General features: G+C 40.7%; 1 non-coding gene across 1 annotated transcript; it reads left to right on the top strand.

The window, feature by feature from the left end:
* Positions 1-10861: 10861 nt before the first annotated feature.
* Positions 10862-10980, top strand: LOC145398239 (5S ribosomal RNA). The gene has a single exon (XR_013897091.1). It is a non-coding gene; the product is annotated as a 5S ribosomal RNA (ribosomal RNA).
* Positions 10981-21710: the final 10730 nt, after the last annotated feature.

The following is a 21710-nucleotide window of genomic DNA, read 5'->3' as shown; positions in this document are numbered from 1 at the left end:
AGGCCTAGTGAGGTTTTTGATTAATGTTGGGTTTTATGTCAGTCATTTTTGATAACAGTTTGTATCTGTAATAATTTATCTTCCATTAACTGAGCATTACCTGGTGTATTTTCATTTTATCAGGGCTGACTTAGATAAATTTACTCTCGCTAATTTCGTGTTAACAGAGGCTATTGCAGTTAACCATATATTTAACCTGTTTATTTGCCATTACATTATCCTTATGAGTCCTGAATGTTTTGTTGTTAGTTTGAGCATTAAACTTTAACTTGTAATTTTACCTAACTCTTTTGTTTTGAACCTGGAACTTTACGGGACAGTAGTGATTTTTAGTATTCTCACTTAAAGTGTACATTATCTTTCTCTGTTCCGTAACAATATATATATATATATATATATATATATATATATATATATATATATATATATATATATATATATACTGTATCTCTCTCTCTCTCTATAAATATATATATCTCAGGGTGTTCAGATATATATATATATTAGGGTTTTCAGAAAAATCGAACCTTCAGGAACCTGAAGGGCAAAGTGCTTATTCAGTTCCACTACTGGTGGGAACCACGCAATACTTTGCCATTTTTATTTGGCTTTCTCAAACCTATGCCTCATTTCAACACGAGTTGGAATGCAAGTGTTAACTCCCGCCTTGATCCCATGGCTTGACGCGGAGGAACCCACGTTGTCTGTCAGATCTCTCCACTCTCTTTGGAAGGAATTAAGGACTGAGATCGCTGAAAAGATCGAAAAAGAATTCCATCCACAAACACCCTTGATTCTCCATTTTGATGGAAAGCTCTTGCTCAACATCGGTGGTAGTGGCCGCAATGATTGCCTGGCGATTGTGATTACAGGGATTGGTATGGAGAAGATCCTGGCGATCCCTAAGATCCCTGCTGGAACGGGTGAAGCAATGGGAGCAGCAGTGCTAAGGACTCTAAATGAAATGCCGGAAGTGAAGCCCTGGATTGCAAGGCTCTGTTTTGATACTAAAGCGTCTAACATCAGGGTTCACAGCAGAGCTTGTTTTTGTCATTGATAGAGGTCTCCAAGTCCCGCTATTGTCCTTGGCATGCAGGCACCACGTGTGTGAACATATAGTGGCAGGGATCTTTGACCTCTTTCTATCTTCTTCTGATCCTGAAATTCCTCTCTTCTGTCGATTCAAAGTGTTCTGGAACAAAATTGACAGTTTCCTTCGATCCCTACTATGATGACCTAGATGAAAAATCTCAGTCGTGGATTGCCGACAGAGCCGAGGACATTGAACACATCATACTCAGCTACATGGATCGTGCACAACCCCGTGATGACTATCTTGAGCCCCTCCAGCTGTCTTTGGCTTTCCTTGGCAAGCCAGCACGGATGACCTTTCACCGTCCAGGTGCCGATCACAGGGCACGTTGGATGGTTAAAGGCCTTTACTGCCTCAAGATCTTCCTTTTCAGAAATCAACTAAAGGATGCAGCCTCCTTCCCCTTCACATGACATCCAAAGGTGGCCATGAACCGCATCTGAGTCTTCCTCGTCACCATCTATATGATGCACTGGTTTGGAACCCCAAATCCTGTCGACGCTCCAGTCAATTACCTAAATTTCATGAAGAAGATTGAAGAATTCAAAGAGGTGGATCCCACTGTAGCAAAGAAGGCACTGGACAAAGTCAAAAGCCACCTCTGCTACCTCAGTGAGGACCTGGCTCCACTAGCCATGTATTGTGACAAAGTCTCTGCTGAGGAAAAGCAGGAAATGCTGAAAAATATGACCACAACACTGCCGAGGAAGAAGGGTCTACGCCATTTGAACATGAAGACGATTGGTAAGTCGATAAACCTCTTCCAGTGTTTGAAGCTGAATCCTCCGACAGGCATCAATGACCTCTGCCCCATTCCTGATGCCATGGCCCACCTCAAAGTGGTCAATGACGCTGCTGAGTGGAGAGTCAAACTAGCAATGGACTACAAAAGTGGTCTGACGAAGAATGATGAAGAACAACAGCTGATCTTCCATCCTGTGCAGCACCACAGAGCCCTCTATGACTCGATCAAAAAATCCCACATGTAATAAACTCATTATGCTTGTTGTATAGCTCAAAACTATTGTTTCTTTTTGTACCACATTGTTTATTTTTACCTTTCTTCACCAAACCCTTCACGTACTTAGATCAGTTAGATTTACAGAATTCAGGGATAGTGAGGCACGACTTTGCATTGATAAAAAACATAAATTTTTGCTTGAATGCTTTGTTTGTATAGTGGAATCGATTGCATACTTTGCCTCACTGAGGTACCAAGGCTGGTTTTTGACTTTGTCCAGTGCCTTCTTTGCTACAATGGGATCCATCTCTTTGAATTCTTCAATCTTCTTCAGGAAACTGAGGTCATTGACTGGAGCGTCGACAGCATTTGGGGTTCCAAACCAGTGCATCATATAGATGGTGACGAGGAAGACATAGATGTGGTTGATGGCCTTTGGATGTTATGTGAAGGGGAAGGAGGTTGCATCCTTCAGTTAATTTCTGAAAAGGAAGATTTTGAGGCAGTAAAGGCCTTTGGCCATCCAACGTGCTCTGTGATAGGCACCTGGACGGTGAAAGGTCTTCCGTGCTGGCTTGCCAAGGAAAGCCAAAGACAGCTGGAGGGGCTCAAGATAGTCATCACGGGGTTATCCATGATCCATGCAGCTGAGTATGAAGTGTTCAATGTCCTCGGCTCTGTTGGCAGTCCACGAATGAGAGTTTTCATCTAGGTCATCATCGTAGGGATCGAAGGAATCTGTGTCAATTTTGTTCCAGAACTCTTTGAATCGACAGAAGAGAGGAATTTCATGATCAGAAGAAGATAGAAAGAGGTCAAAGATCCCTGCCACTATGAGTTCACACATGTGGCGCCTGCATGCCAAGGACAATAGCGGGACTTGGAGACCTCTATCAATGACAAAAACAAGCTCTGCTGTGAACCCCGATGTTAGACGCTTTAGTATCAAAACAGAGCCCTGCAATCCAGGGCTTCACTTCCGGCATTTCATTTAGAGTCCTTAGCACTGCTGCTCACATTGCTTCACCCGTTCCAGCAGGGATCTTAGGGATTGCCAGGATCTTCTCCATACCAATCCCTGTAATCACAATCGCCAGGCGATCACTGCGGTCGTTACCATCGATGTTGAGCAAGAGCTTTCCAGCAAAATGGAGAATCAAGGATGTTTGTGGATAGAATTTTTTTCGATCTTTTCAGCGATCTCAGTTCTTGATTCCTTCCAAACAGAGTGGAGAGATCGAGTTCCTCCGCATCATGCCATGCGATCAAGGCGGGAGTTATCGCTTGCATTGCAACTCGCGTTGAAATGAGGCATGGGTTTGAGAAAGCCAAAGAAAAATTGCAAAGTATGGTATAGTTCCCACCAGTAGTGGAACTGAATAAATAAACACTTTCCTCTTCAAGTTCCTGAAGTATCGATTTATCTGAAAACCCTAATATATATATATATATATATATATATATATATATATATATATATATATGTGTGTGTGTGTGTGTGTGTATAGCGTCTGTGGTACAATGGTAGAGTGTGCTTCTCGCATGCTGGTGGATGGGGGAAAACCTCCCCGGAGAGTTTTAAAAACTCTGGGAAGCGTTCACCGAGCCACATACTGCTTTGGCGGACATAAGGGGTGCTGTGGTTGAACCAGTGTCGCATACTGGTATGCTTGCACCCAGTCGTTGAAATAAAACATGATCATGTTTTCCTTCTTTTTTTTTTTCTTTTTTTTTTTTGAACTTTATAATTGGTTACATGTTTTTTTTTTCCTTGTGTTTATTAGCTTGTATCTTTCCTTCGATCATTTCTAACATGTTCACATAGTGTTTTTTTTTTTTCCATCCCTGGAGTAGTTTGACATTAGAAAAAAAAAAAAAAACGAAAAAGGTTAGATTACGCTTTTGGGTCATTCCACGAAGATGTCAACCTTTTGTGTCAAATTCAGAATTGATTAAAAGTATATAAATTATACATCATTTTAAAGCTAAATCACTGAATGTTATGAATCTGAAGAGAAAAAGAGCCTAAACTGTCAACTAAGAGAGTTGTATAAAAAAAAATGGTCATATTATGTCACCAATGAAAAATCTCTGCTGAAAATAGCAATTTTCATAACATCATTGACCAGAGTATGTTATTGTTTGGGATGGTGACATTGTGTTTTATTGAAAATGCATCTGTTTGAGTTGTGATTGACACTACAGTTGTGTACATATATTTTGTGGTCAAAATGTAGCATGGCCTTTAAATGGAGTATTTCAGGAGTAACGTGCCACACGTTTTTTCCCCATTTTTCCCATACACAGCTAACAAACTGGAGAATACCAACATAACTTTATATTATAAATAGGCATCCCAAGTCCTTAATAATGTAACGTTGGGATACTTTGAAACAAACCCTGGTAAGCCATATGATCCGTCACACACGTTACATACCCACTGTGAAGAACGTTACCGGAAAATGATGTAACGTTTCTCACGCACACCTTTGAACAAAAAATCAATCTGTGACTATTTACACTGCAGTTGTTCATTATGTCAAAGCTGAAGAGATTGCTACAAAGCCATTAGCAGTAATTTCAAATACAGCCTCACACTCTAGCCTTGAAGTTCAGGTGTTTAATAGTGCTATTTTTGATTATTTGAATTCTGCTGGTATTCATTTTACACATGAATCATTGTGGCCTGATGGGGCAGCAGCCCACCTCAAGAATAGGTATTCTATGGCAACTCTAACTTTTACAAAGACCTCCACAACTGCACTGCTGAATGGAACTTTGAAGAAAGTTATCATGGCAGGGGCCCTCAGGATGGGATTGGGGCTTTACTAAAATGGAATATCTACATGTGAGTTTTGCAAGGTCGCTGTACAGTAAGGTCTGCTGTAGAATTTTATGAGGAGGCTGAACAAATAACAGATGAAACTGAACTAACGTATGTGTCTACTGAATATATAAACAATGAGAAGTCAAAATATGTAGAGATCTGGAAAAACTGCAAGGCAGCAAAATCCCTTCAGCAGTGCAGGCCAGTAAAACCACTTGGGCACTATAAAGCAGCTTGTATCATTTGACTGCAGACCAATCACCTTTTAAGCAGTGCTATCTTTAATAGACTGGCTATGACCCACAATCTGACTCCAGTACTAGCAGTGATAGGGAAAGTACACCATCTCTTGCAGAAATGTGAGAGTCATTCATGTTCCAGTCTGAGTCACAGAGTATTGCTGTTATTGGGACGACACAAAAACCATCCCCATGTAACTATGTACTAGTTCATTACACTACTAAGAAGTTGTCGAAGCATTATGTTGCAGTGGTAGAATCAGTTCCTGAGCCAGGCATGTTAGAAGTTAATTATTTAAGAGAGGCATTGACAATGGGTTTTAGCCAGTTTCATTTTCCTGACAACCCGGACAGAGACGAGATCTCCGAGGATATGGTTGTGTTGGTATTGCCAACTCCTCATGTGTCAAGAATGGCACACACATTCAAAGGGGTGAACTTTCCATCCTCAGTCAATTTGTCTAAATGGATGAATTTTCCATCTTCGATGAGGAACTAGTTGATCTTTAATATTTGTGTTGTTTACGTCACTGGTGTGATATAAAGGCAAGCTTATCATGTAACTTTCACATCAATTACTCGCTGTAGCGTTACCTACATGTTACAAGGTAATTTATGTTCATAATATTCAAAATTTCATTGTTCTTTTCAGCTGCATCACCCTCAACCCTGCTTTACAAGAATCATGTTTTGGTTAATTTATCATGTGTTTCACATTAATACATGATTTACATTGTTTCGTGATACAATTACTGTAACCTTCATAAGAGATGATTTTGTAATTATATGAAAAACAAAATTCGCACAAGTAACGTTTCTCACTTTTCCTGTAACGTGTCTCACGGTCACATTTTCCTTAACAGTAGCAAAATTCTTAGGAGAAATAGAATATGCTGGGTATGGTTATGATCCTCATATATTGACATATTACTGATATAAAGCACTTCTTGATTGAACCAGTAAAATCACAGAGTTATTGATAATATTCATGCAAAGTAAAAGGTGGGGTAGCATCGCGGTAACGTTTCTCACGCCACTTTTAAAAACCTACATAAAATCAGAATAAAAACATATGAATAATCTGATTATTGCATAATGTAGTGCGAGGTGTTGGTAGTAAACCTTGCAAACGGCATTTATTTATGTTGCATTCATAAGAAAATACAAGTGAGAGTAGATCAGTAACCTGTCTATGAATGTAACGTTTCTCACGATGGAATGACCCTTTTCCTACCTATAATACAGTTCCTATAACTCCATCAACACACACACACACACACACACACACACACACACACACACACACACACACACACACACACACACCTTCGTTTTTTTATTCTTGTTTAACTCTCTGCGCCTCATATTTATAGAACTTGTTTTTCTGTACTTAAAATAATGTACATGGAAAGCAACACATTTCTCAATTCTAACATAATTGTTTCTATTGTTTGGTTTTACTGCCTGGATAAATATCAAATTTAATATAAAAATGTACCTCCCACGCAAAGTACTTACCACTCCCTTGAAAGTCATCATAGCATTTGACTGATCGTGAATGTTTATAATGTCAAACTGTTATGATTCCGCCAGTACTGATTGCACACACACACACACACACTGAATCCAAATGACTCATAGCAAGAAACAATTTGTGTTCGATAATGCAGACGAGGACGGTGTTGTTGTGAGATGATAAAGGTTCAAGTGTTAACTGAAGGTTATGTGTTGGTAAAGGCGACATGCATCTGATGGGAATCAAAATGATTACATGGGTTAATGTTTTGACATCACATGCTTTGTAGGGTTATTGTACAGGTCGAGATGTTTACGTGCAATGTACAGTCGTGGTCATAAATAATCAAATTGCCTCCAGTACCCCGTGCCTCAGGCTGCCTCCCTTATGCGCTGCAAGTCACAGCGGAGCACGAGGGGCTGAGATGGAGGGGCCAGAGAGAGAAAGGAAGGTGGGTGGGGGGACGAGTGATGGTGTGGGAGGGTGAAGTAAGGGAGTTGAGGGAGGGAAGGTAGTGGAGGGAGAATGAAAGGCGAAGTGGTGGTCACATTATTTGTCTATTTCCTTTCATTCACGACATGATATAAAGGAGTTAATATTCGGCAGATAATGCTGCATTATATCTTGTATACCGGAGTCAGATAACAAGTTTTAGATTGGCGGTGATGTCAAGGGCTGGCTCGTGAGAGAAATAGACAGATATGTTAGGTCAAACTTTAGTGCGGAGTCATATATTTATGTTTATCCGTATATTTTGATTTCAGACGCAGAATGGAATCTGGATGGCTTTGACTTCCGTAATGCTTAATAAAGAAACGTCCTCTATATTTACATGTAAATAATTTTGGAACTAAATATCATAATGCAACCTTTGACATGGCTGTGTCCTCAGTAAATACGATCATCCTCTCGGTATACACTCCCTCTACACACGCAGTCACCATCATGTCAACTATTTTATGGCATCTCTATATGAAAAGGCTATTTGATATTATGAAGCATAACAGATAAATAAATCTGATGTCTGTGCACATGGGTGAGTATAATTACGATATCTCTCATAAAATGTTAGGAAAATAAATCAACATCCTACCCTAACTCCCAAAATATATCTATGTCAATGTTTACCGACATTGGTAAAGCCAAAGCAACAAGGATACCCTTAGTAAGTAGCCCAGTGGCCTCCTGCCTCTTAATGCCCTCTTGCTGTCTTCGCGGCAGCGAGGAAACAATGTTGTTGACGGTTTGCTGGTTTCGTCTGAACAGCTCCCGCTCGTCCGTGGTTTGCTGGAGGAGGCAGGCCTGCGTCCCCTAGTTCTCTGGCTCCCACGCGTTGACAATCTGGGTGCACACAGTCTTGATGGCTCTGCACTAATGTTTGATCTGCCATGTCAGTATATTTCTCTCACGGGCCAGCAATTGATATCACCACCTATCTAAAGCTTTTTATCTGACGCCGCTATACAAGATATAGTGCAGCATTATCTACTGAATATTAACCTTTTATCATGCCATGAATGAAAGAAAATAGACAAATAACCAACTACTTCGCATTTCATTCTCTTTCCCCTTACTCCACCCTCGCATCATCAGTGGTCCCCCCACCCACATTCCCTTCTTTCTCTGGTCCCTCCCTCTCAGCCCCTTACTCCACCGTGACTTGTCGTGCATAAAGGAGGCAGCCTGGGGCACGGGGTACTGGATGATAGGTGATTATTTATGACCACGACTGTACCTGTACTTGTGGAGGTGACATGCAGTGTGTACAGTGCATGTCACAGTGAAAGGTGATGATAATGGTTGAGATGTTGACTTACAATAATGTTTTTCACTTGTGAAATGCGTTAAGGAGTCTGTCTATCCATATACCTAGGCTGCTTCCCCCAAGGAAAGGGAGGTAGCCGAGGCAGGACGACACACTCCCGATTTACTCTTCCACTCAACACATTCATTTGCATCTAAGCCCCAAGGGGCGTTAAGGGGTCGTGAAAATGAATGTCAGTGTGTTTGGTGATGGTAGTGTTTTTCACGGAATCGAGCAGGAGGAATATCGTGTTGTCTGTGAAAGTATTGATTTAACACCGTGACGTGCACACTTGGAAGATTGCAAAGGTCGATGTGTTTATGTGTCTTGTGTTTTTCCCACTGGCATGCGCAGTAGGGATGCGTTAATGGTTGATGTGCTGATAGCAATGCGTTGAGATCGGTGGTGTGGCCGTGGCTGCTTCACTCACCATGTCGCTCCCCGCCAGGCAACTCAGCCTCCTCCTCCTCCTGCTTATACCCGTTCCTGCACTGGTTGAATTCTGCGTCCTAAGGCTGCCCTTCCTCTTCACAGGTCAGGCAAGACCACCAGTAATCTCATCAGTAAGGAAGGCTTCTAATACCTTTACTTGCCAATTTATTTCCATATATGGCACATTAACATTGTCTTGTATGGCAGCGTTTTCCAAATTGTGGAGTGCGTACTATGGGCAAGAAGGGCGCAGCGTTATGGAGAAAGATTTAAGAAGTAATTTTAAAAGTGTTTGCTGAGAATGACCTGAAAGTAGCATTGACATTTATCTGTTGTTATATGTATAATAAACTTGAACCCCTTTAAGAGATATTTCATCCTGGCAAGGTGTTGTCCGATGAAGACGTGCTTAAAATAATAATCTAAATTCTTCTGAAGAGCATTGGAACATGTGTGGTAGTCGTCATAAATGCATTAATCGCTTTCAGTTCATTTGTGTCACACTTGGCAAATTGGGAGTTACAGTCGTCATCACAATTTCCCTGCAAGTCTGCTCGTGTGATGTAGGTCGTTTTCTCTGGCTACAGTTTACTGTTTGGGGACTAGTTGCCACATTGGTTTTTATTCGCTTGAAAGGTGTGTTTGCAGCTATTAGTACTAGAGACCCCTAGAAAAGGATTTTCTTTTTATCTGATTAGCATAAAAATGTGCAAAAGGTGACAGAAAAATATGGAAAACTCCCCTTCACTCCTCATACTACTCCTGTTGTCCCTCCCTAACCCTTGCCTTTCTCGACCTTTACTCTTCATCTTCACAACCCACTTTCCCCATCCTTTCTACCTTATCTTATCCACGGCGCTAACCTACATAGTGAACCGAACTCTTCTGTATTTCTTATCTGTTCCTGTAACCTTTTTGCTCCTCTACATTCGTGAAAATGAGGTGAAGGGGAACTTTTTCTAGGGACGAGAGAGAGAGAGAGAGAGAGAGAGAGAGAGAGAGAGAGAAGGAACGGGCACAAATGCTTGTTAAATTCAGACTACTGAAATAATAGTCATAACTGCAAAGTTCACTCAAACTCTGTTAAGGAAAACATCACAAGAACGAGACTTAACGTTCCTGTACCTCTCGGCGGTTGACAGTGACAAGGGATGGAGAAAAGAAAGACAACAGGAATGAAAGGAGTGGGAAGGAGACGGGGAGGGTGAGAATGGGACTTGAACAGGAAGGAACATTGATAATAAACCTTGGATACAGATGGTTTTTATTAAAGTATTGCGAGTGTTTGGGAAAGCAGGTTAAGTTTAGTAATCAGCTAAGAGAGAATTGCTATGCACCAGTCAAGTTAGTGCCATGGATATATGAGCGAAGGTAGAGAGGGTGAGGAGAGGAGTATGTGGAGAGACATGTGACGCGAGAAAGTGGAGAAGCATGAATGAGGACAAGTGGAGAGGCACTATGGTGGGCGGGGGGATGAAAGGGAGGGGAGGGGGGGCTGGACGGACATCTGGAGGAGTAAGGGCGAGAGAAAGAAGGGGCGTGTTGAGACGGTTATAATAAGGAATAAGAGAGTATTATTGTCATACGTCATTCCATAACATTCTACTTTCACCTCCTGCACTTTGTTATGCCAACCAGATACGGTATATAAAGTACTGTATTCTAGACAGTCTCTAGGTCTACTTCTTAGAAACACGTCTTTAAAGCGTATAAAAGCCTGTGACAACTAGTACCCATACACTGTTGCCAGACAAAACGAGTCATCACACGAGTGGACGTGAAGCGAATTTTTGCTGGCGACTATACATTATTTGTCATCACCGTATTTTGTTTTCTGATAGAAAAATATTTAAGTGTTTCCAAGTTTTCTTTTTCCAACCGTAAATTTTTTCTAACAAACGCAAAAAACTAAAAGGGAATTGGAGACAAGAAAATCTTAAAATGCAAATTGCGGATGTAAAGCGAAAAAAAAAAATATGTATATGTGTAGCCAACGGCCATGCCACGTTGAGTACACCGCTTCCCATCCGATCAGCGAAGTTAAGCAACGTTGGGTCTGGTTAGTACTTGGATGGGTGACCGCCTGGGAACACCAGATGCTGTTGGCATCTCTACGTGTCAAGTGGGGTTGGTGGAGGATTAGTGCCCCTCCCTGTAAAACAATTAACTCTAAGCCCTTGGCCACCCCATTTGGGATACATGGCGTCTGGCAATGGATGGATGGAATCCCTTTATCGTTACCTCACAAGTGATGAAGTATTGTACGGTGAAGCCTACATTTTCTTTTTTTTTTTTTTTGCTCTGTTTGCTATCAGTCTGGCATAGTAACGTGGGGTCTGTCAGATTAATGGTAAGCTAGTGGGGCGTTATGGCTGAAAGTTAGTTAACCACTGTTACTGAATATCGCATTTATGCAGTTAATGGGGTGCATATTGCCTCCCATGCAAAATATGCTTACAAAAGGTTAGGTGTGCCAAGCCGACGTCGTGCTTTGTTTATCCCTGCACAACTGCTGACTTTATACAGAAAGTTTTATTCGTTCCTGTGTGGGTGGAACACTGCAGGCTTGTAGCGTTTGGTTCATTATTCTGTGCATTAAAACAAAATTGTATGAACACTAGGATATAATAAAAGAGAACGAATCTGAGGATTGCATTCTTGTCTTCTTACAGGGTATGAGGACCTACTGTGTACTACCTCTCTCTTACCGGTTTATTTCTGCCAGAGGCTGAGAAGCTGCAGGATTTGAGCTGTGTTTTACCTTCATCGTGTTGTAAGAAAATATATTGTTATTTGCATGATATGGTAGTCACAGGTATCAGTCTATTTTTCCTGGTTATATTTATCTTTGTCCCTCTAGATGAGTTTGCAAAATATCACGGTGTGTGAATGAGAAAGAAAGCATCTAATCATTCCCTCAGAACTCAAAAGGCAACCGCTGATTTATACCCACGTCCCTGTTTTCATTTTTAGGTAATGAAAAGATTGGGGCAAACAAGACCCTGTCCACAGGTCCTGTGGTGGGCCATGGAATCTATTTCGGTACCTCTTGCATGCCAGGCGAGTGTGCCTCCGGTTACACCATCGTATGAAGTGCACTGAACACGTTGCTCTTAGCTATGAAAGCACTCGACTGTAATGTGCTGTTATTCACGAAATGTCAGCTATTCTTTCATAGATAAAAGTAAAAATGGCAATGAAACAGTATCCTTGGTGTTTGATAGCGTTGCATAAATAGAACTTTGAATCATATGACACTGATTGACGCCAACAATTTCACGAAGAATCGCAAGGTCGTATGGTGCACCATCTTTTTGGTTTCCCACCAGATCTTAACCGACAGTGGCGCTTGCAGTCAGGTACGAAAAAGCTGTATCAGTTATCTGTCTGACCTAAAGTACTCTTCAGTCTACAGAATGCTGGTAACTCGAACAAAAACATTATTTAGCAGCTTAAATGTCAAGCAACACTTAGCCTGCCATACTTTCCGAAGCTTGTTATATCCGACTAGTGGTTGTCAGCAATATTTAACTTTGAAATAACCATACAAAACGAACGTAGCCTGACATTTCGTATATCGTACTTGTGTACAGCATAATCAAATCCCCGTAATTACAGCTCTGAGGACATAGTTTTCTTTCATTCCAGGTATCAGTACGTAGACTATTTATTCCTTTGAACTTTTCAACGGAATTTCTGTGTCAGGTTTTCTATAATCCATGATCCCCCTTCTTACAGAATCCAGTCCGAGTTGTTGAGTTGAATGGAAAGCACTTCAAGCCTTTTTGTTTTATTCATCTTCAAATCTACTACACTCTTTGGCAGGAAGTAAATACTCGGTATGGACTAATCGGCCTACTGGAGTTATCGTCTTCCCTTCTCTTCTTAATTCGTGAGCAATTCAGTCTCAAGACTCGCCCTGTCATGATTCACAAAGATATCCACCGGGTTTTACTTTTTACCCTAATCAATTAGGCCTCAGGGAGAATAGAATTGAGTGTTTAAAAAATAACATTCCGCAGGAACATAGTCAAATTTCACCGAAAGAAAGAAACTGTTAAACCCTGCATCGTAGAACAAAATCAATAGCTGCTTCCATAAACAGATAATACAAAAGGCAAAAAAAAAAAAAAAAAAAAAAATCGGTTTAAAATCAATTAGCAATAAAAATGTATAAAAGTCCATCTCTTCCAAATATTCAAACATCACCCGATTAACTGAAGGTTCCTCCAAACAAGGAAGACAGACAGGGAGCACCAACTGACCATGTGTCTATCGAGAAACCTTTGACGGAGGTCCCCCATATTCAGACACTGGACCAGCAAGTGACGGACAGTACGGAGAAGGTAAAGCCTGCAACGTTATGCACTGCCTGTGTTAGACTCAGGATCATATTTACAAACTCTCTTAATGAAGCTGTGTCTAAGACTGTTTGTATATACTGTACTGTACAGCTGCCTTCACTCATACAGCTTCTAAACACTTTACAGTCAAAATACAGTGACCATCAGATACCATATTAAGACAAAAAAAATATATGTTATTAACCGTAACGGAGATCAGTTTCACGCAGAGTGGTTAGATCATTCGTATACACGTCCCTTACAGTTGTCTTTTTACCCCCCACTTGACAAAGTCAGAGGAGGGTGTTGTTATCACTGGAATCAGTAGGTGTCTTCCCACTGAGATGGGCGGCAGGGCTGCTGGCCTGACGTAGAGATTTCGTTTCCAGGCCAGAACTCAGAAAATATTCACTATACCCATGAAATTTCACATAGCTATTTATCTTATAGTGAACTAGTGCCTTTTGATAGGTAGAATGCTGTGTCTGATTTTTTTTTTCTTTTTTTTCAAATAGACAAAGTAAAAAAAAATAATTTTTCCAAAGATTTCAATGCGACTTGATCAAGGAATCTGGAGGGACCAGGTTATGTGTCCTCAAGGCGTTCTCCATACGCCCACCATTAAAAGAGAAGATTCGGGAGGGGGGTTAGGATGTTTTGCGCTTGGTTAGGTGTGCAGGGAGGTGGGGGGTATGTACTTGGTCAGATGGAGTGTTGCAACTGCGTAGAGTTGTTTCTGTTTTTTTCTACAGTCCAGTGCCCGTAACTGTCCAAACTGTAACAAGTAGCTAATGTCTATGACCCGCGAGAGAAAAGGATATCTTAAAACACCGATAGCAGAAAGCAAATATGCAAAGATATTTCCATACATAGTAGTTCAAAAAGGTTAATGCACGAAGCATTTATGATTTTCCTGAGAGTTTTATATATATATATATATATATATATATATATATATATATATATAGAGAGAGAGAGAGAGAGAGAGAGAGAGAGAGAGAGAGAATGAGAGAGAAAGGATGTTAAAGAAGTTAGTCGGGGAGTGAAAGATAAAAATGGTAGAATACTAGAGCAGAAGGGAGAAAAAGTGAGCAGATAGAGAGAACACTTTATGGAATTGTTGAGCACAGAGAACGAAAGTAATACGAGTATAAGTGGATGGGGAATGGCTGGGAGAAGGAGGGATGTAAGATGAGAGGAAGAAATTAGTAAGATGGAAGTTGTGGAAGCAATGAAGATGGCCAAAAAGAAGAAAGCCCCAGCAACTGATTGACAGAGTGGTGAAATGCTGAAGCACAGGGAAGAGATCGTAGTAGAATCGGTGTGGAAGATGTGTAGACTGGCCTGAGAGGAAGGGAAACTCACGGAGGATTGGAATTCAGGTATAATTATTCCACAGTACAAATGAAAAGGAGAAAAAGAAGTGTATGGTAATCGTAGGGGCATTTGTCTCCTTAATGTAACAGGAAAAGTATATGGTAGGATATTTATTGACAGAGTTACTTGGAGAAGAAGAGGGAGGTTTTACGGAGGGAACAGGTTGTATAGATTAGATATTCGTTCTTAGGTCTTTATTAGGAAAGTTTTTAGAGAAGGAAAAGAAGTTGCATGCGGCCTTCATGGATCTGGGGAAAGCATATGACAGGGTACATAGACAATGATTGTGGAAAGAATTAGGAATATATTGAGTAAATGAGAAGTTGTTGAATACCGTGGAGATTGTGTATGAAGGTATGAAGGCTGCAGTGCGTCTGGATAGTGAAATGAGTGAATTCTTCTATTTGAAGGTTGGGTTGAAACAAGGAAGTTTCATGTCCCGATGGCTGTTCAGCCAGTATATGGATGGGATTATATAAAACATACAATGTAGGGAAATGGATGGTGGAGTTTCCCTAATGAGAGAGGGCATTGTGTGGAAACTCCCTGTATTGTTGTTCGCAGATGATACTGTGTTGTTAGGTGAAGACGAAGGGGAACTGCAAGGCTTGGTGAATGAGTTTGACATAGTGTGTACGAGTAAGAAACGGAATCTAAAGGTGGACGCAGGGAAGATTAAAGTTATGGTCTTCGAGAAAAATGAAGTCAGTGAATGTACAATGGGGTTGGATGAGGAGGAAATGGAAAATGTGAGTGCGTTTAAGTATCTGGGTAGTGTGATAAGTAAGGACAGAAGTTTAGAGGGTGAAGAGCTTTAAAGGTTACAACAAGGAAGAAAAGATGCTGGTTCCTTGAATGCAGTGATTAGAAACAATGAAGCGAGCAAGGAAGTAAAAAAGATGCTGCATGACAGTATTGTGATACCAAGTTTAACGTATGGATGTGAAGCTTGAACCTTGTTGGAGGGACACGAGTCAAGAGTGAGAGCAGTGGAAATGAGTTATTTGAGAGGAATGTGTGGAGTCACGTGGAGAGAGAGGGACTGACAAATCAAGAAGTCATGAAGAATTTTGGTGTGGATGTGGATGTGACAGGAAGCGTTAGGAGAAACATAATGAGGTAGTTCGGCCATGAGGAGAGAATAGAGAGCGAGAGACTGACGGGAAGGGTGAGTGAGGTGGAGGAGGGAGAGGGAGAGGGAAGCCAAGGATGAGATGGAGGGATGGAGTGGAGAGGTAAAAGAGAAAGGGGATTGTGAACTGGGAGCAGGGCAGGGAAATGGCGGAGAACAGGGTGACATGGAGGCTATTTTTTTGTGGCCATCCCTTACGAGATTAAGGCGTCTGTATATATATATATATATATATATATATATATATATATATATATATATATATATATATATATATATATTGTTACGGAACAGAGAAAGATAATGAACACTTCAAGTGAGAATACTAATAATCACTACTGTCCTGCAAAGTTCCAGGTTCAAAACAAAAGACTTAGGTAAAATTACAAGTTAAAGTTTAATGCTCAAACTAACAACTAAACATTCAGGACTCATAAGGATAATGTAATGGCAAAAAACAGGTTAATTATATGGTTAACTGCAATAGCAAGAGTAAATTTATCTAAGTCAGCCCTGATAAAATGAGAAAACTAGATAATGCTCAGTTAATGCAAGATATTTTGTTACAGATACAAAATATTATTAATAATGTCTGACATCAAAAATTCCACATGAATCACAAAAACCTTACCAGGCCTACAAATTAACACCTTATGCTATACAGTACAAGAACAAAATGTAATAACACTTATGCTCAAATTACACAGCAGCTAGATGGTTGGAGACTTCCTGAGCACTCACAAAAATAATAACAACTGTACAGGGGAGGACAGAGATGTGAACAAATGAGGAGTAAATCTAAGTGGTAATTAATGCAGAGACTGAGCTCATTATATAGGGGCCGGCAGAGCTTGATTCAACTTGTAAGAAGGACGCGCAAATGAAGCCAAAGGGGACAAAGAGTTGACACTCCTGCTCTGAACAACAGAAAGACCGACTTACTCTACTATAAGGGAGGAGAAGGGGAGAGTGAGGTAGAATACGGAAGCTTGGTCACTATGGAAGCCACGAGGCGAATCGTGATCAAACATGCAGCATACTGTATATTAGAATTATACAGAGGATGATGAAATCATAGGCTATGTAACACCTCCCCACAAAAAAAAAAAAAAAAAAAAATTACAAAGGAAATTTCTTATTACCCTAAAACAATCTGTCTAAAGTCTAGATAAGCAATCTGCAATAACATTTTCTTTCCCCTTGACATGTTGTATGTCTAATGAATACTCCTGAAGAAGTAGACTCCATCTTGTCAATCTCTGATTTTTATCTTTAAACTAACTAAGGAATTTCAGTGGGTTATGATCGGTATAAATGACTATGGGGTCAAAACCAGAACACAAATAAAATGAAAAATGCTGTAAACCCAAAATCAAGGCCAAAAGCTCTTTCTCAATAGTGTAGTAGCTCTTTTGAGGTGGAGTGAACTTCTTACTGTAATAAGATACAGGGAGTTCAATACCCTGATCATCCTCTTGCAGCAAAACAGCCCCAGCTCCTGTATCACTTGGGTCAACAGCCTACTTAAAAGGCTTAACAAAATTTGGAGTAGCGAGCACTGGCTGACTTAATAGGATAGCTTTAAGTTTCCTGAAAGAGGATTCACAGTTATCGGTCCAGACAAATTTAACTCCCTTTTTCAGCAGGTCTGTAAGTGGTGATACAAGAATTGAAAAGTTAAGAACAAATCTCCTGTAATAACCTACCATTCCCAAAAATCTTTTTAGCTCTTTCCTACTTTTAGGTCTGGGACGATCACTTGTAACCTGAACCTTAGCTCCTGGTGGTGTAACATGTCCATCACCAATTATGTACCCAAGGTACTGAACTTTAGCTTGACCAAACTCACACTTTGATAAATTAGCTACAAGATTAGCCTGAACCAAACGCTCAAGAAATTTACTGACATGGCATAGGTGATCTTTCCAGTTGTCACTGAAGATTAATACATCATCAATATAAACAGCACACCCTGCCAAACCCTCTGTTACAACATTCATGAGCTTCTGAAATGTGGCTGGTGCATTCTTCATACCATATGGCATTACAGAACATGCAAAAGTCTTTCTTGGTGTTACAAAACATGAGATCTCCCTAGCACGTTCAGTCATAGGTACTTTCCAGTATCCCTTTAACAAATCAAACTTACTTATGTACCTAGCCTTTCCGATCTTGTCTATGCAATCTTCCACACGAGGGAGAGGGTAAGTGTCTGTTTTAGTTATCTGATTAACACGCCTGTAGTCGATGCAAAGCCTCTGTGACCCACCTGGCTTAGGGACTAGAGTGACAGGAGAACTCCACTCGCTCTGACAGGGCTCAATCATCTTGTGGTCCAACAGGTAGCCAAGCTCCTTCTGGATGAGAGGAACTTTCACTGGGTTCACACGGTAGGGAGGCAGTTTAATTGGCTTTGCGTCTCCAACATCGACATCATGCATCAACACAGTGGTTCTTCCTGGAGTGGCACGGAACACTTGCGGGTACTCCTGCAGTAAAGCCGAAAACTCCTGCCTTTCCTCGGGAGGTAGATGAGAAAGCTTAGTCTGGAGATCATTCATGATATCAGGATTCATCCCCAAACTATCACTCAGGCTCATGCTGCATGGGAGTTCTTCACTCGCAGACTCGGGTGGAACAGCTACAGTGTAGACTGGGTTATTTTCCTCCCGCCTGTGATATAACTTTAGCATATTGATGTGACGAAGTTGCTTGTTCTTTCTACGATCTGGTGTGGCGATGACATAGTTGACATCACTGAGTTTCTTCTCCACGAAATAAGGACCACTAAACTTGGCTTGAAGAGGTTGCCCATGCACCGGTAGCAGAATCAAAACCTGATCTCCTGGCTGAAAGTGGCGTAACCTGGACTTCTTATCATACCAAGTCTTCATCTTCTCCTAAGCAGCTCCTAAATCTCTCTCGCCAGCTGTAAAGCAGTGGACAGCCGTTCTTTGAACTTCATCACATACTCCAGCAGGTTGACGTCATCTTCCTCCGACAGCCAGCATTCCTTGAGTAGCTTAAGGGGTCCTCTTACTTCATGGCCAAACAGTAGTTCAAAGGCTGAGAAGCCCAGTGATTCATTTGAAGATTCTCTTGTGGCAAATACAACGAATGGAAGACCTTTATCCCAGTCTTTCTGATGTTCCAAACAGTATTTCTTGAGCATCGATTTGAGTGTTTGATGATATCTCTCCAACGCTACTTGGGTCTGGGGATGGTAAGCTGAAGACGTGACCTGGGTGATGCCCAACTCTTTCAGAGACTGCTTGAAAACATTTGACATGAAATTACTTCCCCGATCTGACTGTACCTCGTTGGGCAGACCAAACCTTGTGAAGAACCCTAGCATTTCCTTAACCACGTTCTTTGCTGAGATATTTCTAAGTGGAATGGCTTCAGGATAACGAGTAGCCATATCAATCAGAGTCAACACATAAGAAAATCCTGAAGAAGTCCTAGGAAGAGGGCCCACAATATCCACCAACACACGGGTGAATGGCGCCTCAAAAGGAGACATGGGACCTAGAGGTGCAACCTTTTCGGTCTGATTACACTTCCCCACAACTTGACAGGTGTGACAAGACTTACAATACCAGGAAACATCTCTGAAGATACCCGGCCAGTAGAAGTGTTTCAAAATGCGTACCACAGTCTTCCACACTCCAAGGTGTCCTGCCAAACTGGAATCATGAGCCACTCTAATGATATCCTGCCTACAAACACGAGGGATGACAATTTGATGTACAACCTCCTATTCACAGTCGGCTGATGCTGCTGGGTGCCTTCACTTTCTCATAAGTACTCCTGACTTTATATAATAACAAGTAGAAGCACCAACTGACTCTTCCTCACTGCAAGCAGAGTTAGCTAGACCTTTCAACTCAGGGTCACCAACCTGCAACTCAACCAACTCTTGACGTGACAAATTATCAACACTACGGGGTACTGCCTCATCTGGTGAGTGGTCCAAATTAGCAAGAAAAGTGTCAGCTAGGATAACATCATCATCATCATTATCCTCTAAGTTACCAGTAACTTTAGACTTAGCCCTAGTGACAGCACATGCAGAGAACACATCAGGGATATCACAATCCTGGGTCGCAGTCACTGGTTCACTAGACAACTGAGGAGCTGGACACACTTGACTTCCACCAATATCATTTCCAAGTAAGAAAGTTACACCTGACATTGGGAGTGTCTCAACCAACCCAACCATAACGGAACCATTAACGAAACCAGACTCTAAATTCACTCTGCACAGAGGGACAGAGAAGTAATTATTCCCTAAACCTTGTAAGATTACAGTTTCATCAGACGAATTAACATTAGAGCCCAGAACACTGGTCAGCATAAGGGATTGACAAGCACCTGTATCACGATATATTTTAACTGATTTCATGTTATCATTGTCCAGAGGACTGACAAAACCATCAGACAGGAAATTAGCACATGAACTCTTGAGAGTGTCACCCATGATACTGCTCAAAAGAGGAGCTTCATCATGAGAATTTAATTTACCCCTCAAAGCACGTTTAGTTAACTCGGTTAAAGAATTCTGGGAACTCTCAAGGGTGGACACTAGACCAATTGACTGAATATTTAAAGACTCCTTTTTGTTCACATCACTCTGTCTCCTGAAACATTTCTCCGTAGTATGACCAAGCTTACTACAATAAGTACATTTACTTTTCTGAAATCTAGAGGTGAAGCTGGTATTTACTTCCTGAGAAACATCATCTTTATTCTCTTTCCTGTTACCTGTACTCTGAGTAGAGGCAACGTACTTACTCTCAGCTTTCCTTTTTTCTTTAGAATATCTCTTGTGAGTGAGAACATATTCATCAGCTAAAACTGCAGCATCAGACAAATTATCTATTCTTTTCTCATCAAGATATAGGCTTACATCATTACTAATACACCTTTTGAAGTCCTCCAGCAAAATCATCTGCTTAAATTTATCAAAATCAAAATTTACAGTCTTAGAATTTAACCACTGCTCTAACAGATCTTCTTTGATTTTTGCATACTCAACATGGGATTGCTTATCTTGCTTATAAGTTGTCCTAAATTTTACTCTATAGGCTTCAGGAACAAGCTCATAGGCCTTAAGAATCAAGCTCTTAACTACACCATAATTATCAGATTGATCCTGAGGCAAAGATGCGTAAGTTACTTGAGCTTTACTGGTGAGAACAGTTGAAAGAGTACTGGCCAATATTTTTTGGGCCAATTAAAACCTGTAGTTACCCTCTCAAACAACTGAAAATACTTTGTTAAATCAGATCCATTAAAAGGAGGGACAAGTTTAACATTTTTAGCCACATCAAAATCATCAGAGCTAGATGATCCAGTTCCACTTTGTTTCATGTGATACTCATGGTCTGCCTGAATCCTAGCAATTTCAATTTGTGCCTGTGCCTCCTTAGAACGTGCCTGAAACTCAGCCTCCTTAGCACGAGCCTCCTGCAGGGCTAGCTGTAACTTTGCTATTTCAATCTGCGTTTGCTCATCTGGAGGAGTTAGATTAAACAAGCTTTTATTAATCATGTCAACAATTTGATCTTTAGACTGATGAGAGCGAACAGCAATTCCCAATTGTTGAGCAACAAGCTTAAGTTCATTCTGTGTTCTGTTTTCTACATCACACACTGTTTGCACATTTGACAAAAAATCTTTGGCTTCATCAAGAGTAGTAATAGTAGACATCATGAATAAATCACAGTCACAAAATATCAAGCAATATCCTAATGATAATATCCTGAATATCCTAATAAGAGGTCGCCAAATTTATGTTACGGAACAGAGAAAGATAATGAACACTTCATGTGAGAATACTAAAAATCACTACTGTCCCGCAAAGTTCCAGGTTCAAAACAAAAGACTTAGGTAAAATTACAAGTTGATGTTTAATGCTCAAACTAACAACTAAACATTCAGGACTCATAACGATAATGTAATGGTAAAAAACAGGTTAAATATA

This window comes from Coenobita brevimanus, chromosome 44 (assembly GCF_032717465.1).
Source record: "Coenobita brevimanus isolate Jiangsu-jjx chromosome 44, ASM3271746v2, whole genome shotgun sequence".
In the NCBI taxonomy this organism is placed as follows: domain Eukaryota; kingdom Metazoa; phylum Arthropoda; class Malacostraca; order Decapoda; family Coenobitidae; genus Coenobita; species Coenobita brevimanus.
The sequence above is the reverse complement of the archived record's forward strand: the minus strand, read 5'-3'. Positions and strand labels throughout refer to the sequence as shown.